Below are 8,984 nucleotides of genomic sequence, written 5' to 3'. Positions count from 1 at the left end.
AAACAATATATTTATTAATCACTTATATCTAATGAACAATATTTTCATCATTATTGTAAAGGTAAGACAATGGAATGTGTTCGACGGAGAATCGATTTGAGACTTATGTCATCTCCTAAAACTATGAGGAAGTTGATTAACCGTCATACATTTAAACACTGCACACAATATTACAATAACCTGATAGCAGTCTCATTAGAGAACAAGGTTATTAAATTTGACAAACCAATATACATTGGATTCGCAGTCTTGGATACTAGTAAAACGGTAATGTATGACTATCATTATAATGTCATTATTATAATGATAGAATTAGGTTAATGTATACAGATACAGGTATATCAAATATATAACTTAACATATTATCATAAGATGATTATTACAATCTCACTGTTACAGATTCACTGGTATATCGGGTGATGACCGAGGATTTTTATAAAGATCTCATTGAGAACCCAATCCTTCTAAATCGTATTGATACATCGAATCTTCCTCGAGATCACCTGTGTTATTTAGGTACCCGTGCAAGGGTATCAGGATTGTTCAAGGATGAAAAAGAGGGTAGAATGATGTCCGAATTCATCGCGCTACGAGCAAAGTCCACTCATACAAAATCGGTGGACGAGAGGCGATTGTGGCTAAAGGTATTCGAGGACATGTGGTTCGTAACCACCTAACCTTCGAGAATCATAAACTGTGTCTGTTTGAGAACGATGATGATGATGATGTCGATGATGACGTTGATGGTGAGAAGGATAAGGTTAATGAGGATGACGATGACTTCGGTGATGGTGACGATGTAGAATGGAAGGATAGAGAAATGAAAAGGTGTGCACTTGCAGGTTTCCAATCCGTCATCAAGGTGATCCGTCAGAATGCAGCTACCATTACCACCACCACCACCACCACCACCACAAAGTATAATGAAACTTCTACGGTTCAACTCTCACCTTACACTCCGTATACACCATATAGATTAAATATCTCGATTTCCTGCGTCTACTTCAGCATATTGTTTAATATTACATGATCAAATTATAACTTATAATCCATTTAACGGAGAAATAAGAACATTGCAAATATCGATTGTAAAACTTAATATTATTTTAATAAATGAAAGCATATCATATCTTTTTATTTTACATAAATTGTTAATTCATTACAACTATTGAAAAGTGTTTGCTCTTTTTATTCCAAGTAATGGTCTTGAGAACGTAGCGTACGTTGATTGATGTGGATGAGGTGGGTGTTGCATGTTGAAAAAATCAGGACCATCGTTAACATCGAATGATTGAAGTAGATCGTGAATTGAATCGTATGACTGAAAAAATATATAATATGTTAAACAATTGTATAATTTATTATTATTTTATAAGTTACCTCTGCCTTGAAAAAATCTCCCACCAAATTTTGTGTATCGAATGTATTGTCTACCATGATGTTTGTTGGTGAGGTTGGTGAAGTGATATTTTCATTAAATAACAAAAATAATGATAATATTAATTATTTAAGAAAGTGTTATAAATATATTTTTAACATACCTCATGGTGACATTTCCCTATTCCATCGTTGTATTGAATGTTCTGCTAATTGTGTATATGCAAACATTTTGAGTTGACTGATGAAATTAACATCATGTTCAGAACTGTTTGCGATAATATGATCGTCGCGTATATTTTTAATAAATATAATCATTTCTTCACTCGTTTTTGATGATGATTCCATTTTGTTAAGTTCTCTATCAAGATACTCGGTAAATATTTCAAATTGTTTTTTTAGACATTTGTTTTTTTCGTATAATTGTTTCGAAAATACACCATTCTAGATATTGCAGTCGTATGAGTTCTGTACGATTTAAAAGAATTCGATATCCATCATGTATCTTAGACTTTATTATTAAGTTGTTTTCACCGTTATACATCATGCTAGATAATTTGAAATTCTCTGTTTCGAGAAATATAGTTCTTTTATATTTCCCTGGTCGCTCCAGAATAAATTATAGAATATTACCCATCAATGAAAATATCCGCTTTAGAAACTCAGTTGATATATTAACATAACGTGATGGAGTTATTATATGCACTGCTACTCTAAACATATCACTAGGATCGATCCCAATATGTATAAACTTACGTTTCACAAAGTCTAACGTTTAGTTAGTAGAATCGATGAGTTCTTAAGGTGGCGTTGGTGGAATATATGTAAAGGTTTTCTTGTATATAGCTGCATTATCCGTGATTGAACCAGCCATGTTCAGAAATAGTTGAAAAATTTAATTTATGAACACTATAAAAATGATTTTAATATAGTGAGAGAAAAACGACTTGACAGTTAAGTGTTTGTATTACTACTGATAATATTGTAGTCACCACTCAAGACTATTTATGCTTAAAATATTATAAGTTAATAGTTTTGTTTACTATATTATGAAATTCATTAAATAGTGATTAAAATTTGTATACTTTCATATTTCACAATATCATAATTTAACTGATGTTAAAATTATTCTCATGTATTATTTCAATCATATGTATTAAACATTATTATTTAATTTACTTATTCGACTGTTATATATATATATATTTTTTTTTTCTGTCGGTGGGAGGCACTTACGGTATAAGATTGTAGGGGTATGTATTGGAGGGGGAGGGGAAGGGCACTGATGGGCATTGTCGGGCACGTACGTCATAGCATAATGCTATAGCTGGGCGGGGTAATAGGTTTTACAGGTTTTGCGGGGGAGCTAGAACCGACTAAAACATACTACTATTATAGATTCTAACTAATATTAATTTTTTTTTTTAATTCGGAAAATTGAATGCAGATATCTTAAAAATAATATCACTTTTCTTTTCTAAATAATGTTGAATATTATATAAACATAAAATTGGACATCAAATATAGTTAAGATGCAAATCATAAATCATGTAATATTAAATAACTATTTAAAATTAAATGAACATACGTTTTACTATAATAAACAGAGAATAGGTAACCAATAATAATTAATAAGTGTATGATATATATTTTATAATTATTAAATAGGTAATCATCAAATGTTTTAATTAAAGTGGAAAATCAAGTGATTAATTTGAAATGTTTGCAATGATTTTTCAAGTTTTTCGGTAGAATATAAATTTTAAAACATAATAATTATTAGGGTAGAAAAATCATTTGAACTTAATTTGAAATAGAGTTCTTAGTTATAACATATTCATACTTATATATGTCTACTATCAGGCCATGCTTAGAATTAACATTATAAATACATAGTTTAAGGTAAATATTTTATTATAATAAACTAGAACTAACATTTTTTTTCTTCAAAAACTCGGAAATTTGAATGCAAATAATAAAAATATGAAATTACACTTCTTATCTAAATCATGTTTGATATAATACCATAGATAATAAAAGAATGGATAAGCCATTCCTATATTAACAACATAGGGGTTTGCGGGCCGGAATGTGAATGACAGACAGATTGCTTTTTATATAGTGCTCTCACTTTAGTATGGGGTATTATAATTTATTTTATAACAATTTTGATATTTTTATACCGATGAAATCCCTTGTAACCTCATTGTTCATGCCCGTGCAATAATGCCTGATGGCCTATCCATTCCATTATTATCTATGTATAATATAAACATAAGATTAGACTTTAAACATATTTAAAATGCATATTACCGATAAATCGTGTAAAATTAGATAATTATTAAAAATTAAATCAACTTACCTAGTACTATGATAGACAGAGAATACCCAATAATATTTAATAAGTGTACAATATATTCTATAATTATTAAAAATTCATTAAATGTTAAGGTTAAATTGGAAAATTCAGTGATTTATTTGAAAAGCTTAAAATGAATTTCCAATTTTTTTGGTAGAATAAAAATATCAAAACATTAATTAGGGTAGAAAAATCATTTAAACCTTATATGAAATAGAATTCTTATTTATGACATATTCATACTTATATGTCTACTATCAGGCCATGCTTAGAATTAAACATTATAAATACATCGTTTAAAGTAAATATTTAATTATAATTTATTATAACTAAATTTTTTTTTTCAAAAAACCGGAAGTTTGAACGCAAATAATTAAAAAGTAAAAGCACACTTCTTATCTAATTCATGTTCGATATAATATAAACATAAGATTAAACTTTAAGCATATTAAAAATGCAAATTATAAATCGTGTAATATTATAAAATTATTTTAAATTAAATCAACTTACTTTCATCTATATTAGACAAAGAATACCCAACAATAATTAATAAGTGTACCTACATTATATTTTATAATTATAAAATATTCATCAAATGTTATGATTAGTGTGGAATATTAAGTGATTTATTTGAAATGTTTGCAATGAATTTTCAAGTTTTTCGGTAGTACATAAAATTCAAAACATATTAATTAGGGTAGAAAAATCATTTAAACCTTATTTGAAATGGAATTCTTATTTATAACATATTCATACTTATATATGTCTACTCTCAGGCCATGCTTAGAATTAACATTATAAATACATAGTTTAAGGTAAATATTTTATTATAATAAACTATAACTAAAATTATTTTTTTTCAAAAACTCGGAAATTTGAATGCAAATAATAAAAATATAAAATTACACTTCTGATCTAAATCATGTTTGATGTAATATAAACATAAGATTAGACTTTACACATATTTAAAATGCATATAACCTATAAATCGGGTAAAATTAGATAATTATTTAAAATTAAATCAACTTACATATTACTATAATAGATAGATAATACCCAATAATAATTAATGAGTGTATAATTTATTTTATAATCATTAAATATCCATTAAATGTTTTGATTGAAATGGAAAATCCAGTAATTTATTTGCTATGTTTGCAATGAATATTCAAGTTTTTTGGTAGAATATAAATTTCAAACCATAATAATTACGGTAGAAAAATCATTTGAACTTAACTTAAATAGAGATCTTAGTTATAACATATCCATACTTATATGTTTACTATTAGGCCTTGCGTAGATTTAAACAACATAAATACGTAGTTTAAGGATAATATTTAATTATTATAGATTATAACTAGGTAACAGTTTTTTTTTTAAACACGGAAAATTGAATACAGATAATTTAAAAATTTAATGACACTTCTTATTTAAATAATGTTGAATATAATATAAACATAAGATTAAACTATAAATATATTTATGATGCAAATTATAAATCTTGAAAAATTAAATTAACTTACGTTCTTCTATAATCGACAGAGATTACCCGATAATAATTAATAAGTGTACAATATATTTTATAGCTATAAAACATCCATCAAATGTTATGATTAAAGTGAAGATTAAGTGATTAATTTGAAATATTTGTAATGAATTTTAAAGTTTTTCGGTAGTACATAAAATTCAAAACATATTAATTAGGGTAGAAAAATCATTTGAACTTAATTTGTATAGTGATTTAGCAGTCATTAATTTTTAATTATAATAAATATTTTTACAGGTTACCAAATTTTAGTTACATGCACATACATGTCGTTAATACAAATTAATTTTAATAATTCTAATTATTAATAAAGCCAAATAACATAGAAATTACTTACCTGTTATTTTTAGGAAAAAAATAATTGTATGGTAATATTATTAAAATTATTATTATTAATAATATTTTATGTTTATATTATCCTCAGGGGAGCACTAACAGTGTTAGGGGTATGGCGAACCCGAGGCACTGAGCTATGAACTGAACTGACTGTAATTAGTAATTAGTTGGTTTATTTCACCCTACTCTGGCTTTAAATGGCTAGAGTAGACTGGTCCTCCAGGTTGGTGGTTAAGTGTGGGGTTAACAACCCCACCTTGTAAAAAGTATATGTTATGATATGTTAAACTAGGACATGGAAAATGGGCTGTGGAGTTCAAGATTGCGACGTGGAATACATATAACTAGCCTTTTTCGAACTGGCTCTTGTCAGAATCTTGTAGATGTAATAAATACATATGGAATAAAAATAGCAGCGCTGCAAGAAATTCGATGGATTGATGCAAGTCAGCTGAAAGTAGGGGAGTATGTATTTTTCTACTCGAGAATGGAGAGTAGTCATTTCCTTGGAAGTGGCTTTGTGGTCCATGAGTCACTGGAACCATACGTTAGAGAATTCAATCCTGATTCAGAAAGGATAGCAGTTCTAAGAATTAATACAACCCTACTAATCATCGTGTTAATATGCGTGCATGCACCGACTGAAGTAAGCACAGACAACGACAAGGATGCTTTTGACGAAAACCTTGACAGAATATACGACAAAATACCAAGCAATTGTGATAAAGTTAATATTAGGTGACCTGAATGCCATGCGTGGGAAGGAAATCCAATTTCAACCAACAATAGGGAAAGAAGGCATGCATTATAGTAGCAACGACATCAGGTTGAGAATTATATCCTTTGCATCATCAAAGAATATGATAATAAGTAGCACAACTTACCCTCACAAGAAGATTCAAAAAGGGAAATCGAGATCTCCGGATGGTAAAACTGTTAACCAAATAGATCACATACTTATTCAGAGAAGGTTTAGGTCATATGTTGTGTATGTAAGGAGCCGGGGGGAAGATTGCGATACGGACAACTTTTTTCGATTTCAAGATTTAAGCTAAAATTGCAAGGCCATAACAATACAGAAAGAAGAAGGAAACAATTTAGTGTAAATCTAGAAGCGCTTAAGGATATAGAGACTCAGAGAAAGTATACAACTAATGCTGGGAATCAGCTAAGAAAACTTGAAGGACAAGATATAAATTCAGAATGGACCCAGGCCGTAACACTTATCAAGGAAGTAGCAGAACAAAGTATATGAAGAATGGAAAACAAAAGGAATAAATGGTTTAATGAGGCCTGTCGCAAAGCAATCGTGAAACGGTGGGTAGTGAGAGATAACTATAATAAAGTAGGTGATCAAAGGACCAGGGAAACATATGAAAAGGAACGAAAAGTCTGTAAGTGTGTGCCGCAAGGTAGCATAAGAAATTTCTTCAAAACTATCAAAAAGTACAGTACATTTAAACCAAGCCTAAAAGCTGTAAAGGATAGGGAAGGGACAATATTTATGGAGCCAGAAAAGAAAATAATTAGATGGAAAGAGTACTTTGCTGATTTATTAAATGACACAATACCTCTGGACCCGATAGAGAACAAAACATTTCAGAAAGCGGAACCAATGGTAAAAGAAATATTCAAGGAAGAAGTAAGAGCAGCGATAAGGAGCCTTAAAAACTGGAAGGTACCTGGTTCTGACAGCATACCGTCAGAACTCATAAAATATGGTGGAGATGATATGTACAACTTTATTTACAGGATTTGTCTCAGGGTATGGTAGGAGGAAAAAATTTCAGAAAACTGGAACGAAGCAATAATTATACCACTGCATAAAAAGGGTGATAAAACCGAATTCAACAATTATAGGGGGATATTCCTATTAAACTTAGTATATAAGATTTTCTCCAAAGTTCTATTGAGCCGCCTAATACCCTATGCAGAAGAATGCTTAGATGAATATCAGAGTGGGTTTCGTAAATGTAGGTCAACTATAGAACAATTATCGGTTATAGCACAAATAGAGAAGAAATATGAGTATCATCAGAACATGTGGCAAATGTTTGTCGACTTTAGAAAAGCTTATGACATCATACACATAAATAGTCTCTATAATATAATGTAATAATTTGGATTTTCAAACAAATTAATAAACCTAACCAAGCTGGCCATGGAAGGTGTGAAGTACCAAGTGAGAGTAGACAATATTATGTCGGAAGCGTTCAGCGTCGAAACGGGACTAAAACAGGGGGACGCACTTTCCCCATAATTATTCAATATAGCCTTAGAAAAGGGGCGGTACTGGTACCTAACCTACGCACAAATACCAAAAAGACAACTTGTTTGGGCACAAAACTACCACTCGTTTGGGAACAGTTGAACCGTACTAAGCACATGGTTTGGGCACAGTTACCTTTTAGACCTTAATAGTTTAATACCTAGCATATTAATATTTGTTTATTTATAAGTAAATTATTAAAGTACTTATATACATTTTCCTTCTCACTTAACAGACTTAGGACTGTCTATGAATATATTCATAGGTATGGTTAAAAATTCATATAATATAATACTTGCTTGTGTAAATTTTAATTTTAATTTTAATATAATATGATTGGTACGTCTACTATTTTCCGTAAAAACAGTTTTCCATTATTTTTATGTATTTCATTTGGTCTATTTCGCCAGATCTATATCTTGTCCATAAGTTTATGCAATGTTTGACTGATTCTATTGACTCCTTACTCCTTATTTTCGTGTGCGCAAACCAGTTGTACATTTAATATAACTGTGTGCGCAAACGAGTTCCGATTTTTCAGGTAAAAATTGTAGAATGTGCGCAAACAAGTTGCAGCCTAGAAAAGGCAGTAAGAGTACTACAGAACGAATCTAGGGGACTAAACTTGGATGAACACCAAATAAAAGTGCTAGGGTTCGCAGATGACCTCAATATACTAGGAGACTCCTTGGATGATACAGTGAGATCCGCTGAAATACTAAAACGTGCAGCAGAACGAATAGGACTACACATAAACACAGATAAAACAAAACTAATGCAACTCTTGAGTAGAGAAATATCGCTGGATGTGATGGAAACGATACCCTATGGGCAAGTTGAAGAGTTTAAGTACTTGGGCGTACTTCTAAGTACGAAAAACGATTGATCTCGTGAAATTGGGTCAAGAATAACAAAAGCAGAGAGAGCGTTTTTTTTCCTTGTTAAACTTTTAAATTTAAACTATTCTCATACGAACAAAGACAAAATATTATACATCAATAATAAGGCCGATACTAACATATGGTTGTGAAGTATGGACCACTACAACTGTAACACAGCGAAGATTGAGGACTTTTGAGCATAAGATATGGAGAAGA

At 30.0% G+C, this 8,984-nt stretch overlaps 1 long non-coding RNA gene and 2 pseudogenes across 1 annotated transcript; 1 reads left to right on the top strand and 2 right to left on the bottom strand.

Moving 5' to 3' along the window:
• Positions 1 to 1,165: 1,165 nt before the first annotated feature.
• Positions 1,166 to 1,483, bottom strand: LOC149056579 (uncharacterized). The gene is made up of 2 exons (XR_016190896.1): positions 1,381 to 1,483; positions 1,166 to 1,321 (listed from the first exon to the last, which is right to left on the bottom strand). It is a non-coding gene; the product is annotated as an uncharacterized LOC149056579 (long non-coding RNA).
• A 59-nt stretch (positions 1,484 to 1,542) lies between these two features.
• Positions 1,543 to 2,251, bottom strand: LOC107165764 (uncharacterized; annotated as a pseudogene).
• Positions 2,252 to 5,913: 3,662 nt separating this feature from the next.
• LOC149056578 (protein CFDP2-like) lies at positions 5,914 to 6,673 on the top strand (annotated as a pseudogene).
• Positions 6,674 to 8,984: the final 2,311 nt, after the last annotated feature.

This window comes from Diuraphis noxia, unplaced genomic scaffold, assembly GCF_037042655.1.
Source record: "Diuraphis noxia isolate RWA-SAM2 unplaced genomic scaffold, SU_Dnox_SAM2 contig0003, whole genome shotgun sequence".
Taxonomy (NCBI): domain Eukaryota; kingdom Metazoa; phylum Arthropoda; class Insecta; order Hemiptera; family Aphididae; genus Diuraphis; species Diuraphis noxia.
The sequence above is the reverse complement of the archived record's forward strand: the minus strand, read 5'-3'. Positions and strand labels throughout refer to the sequence as shown.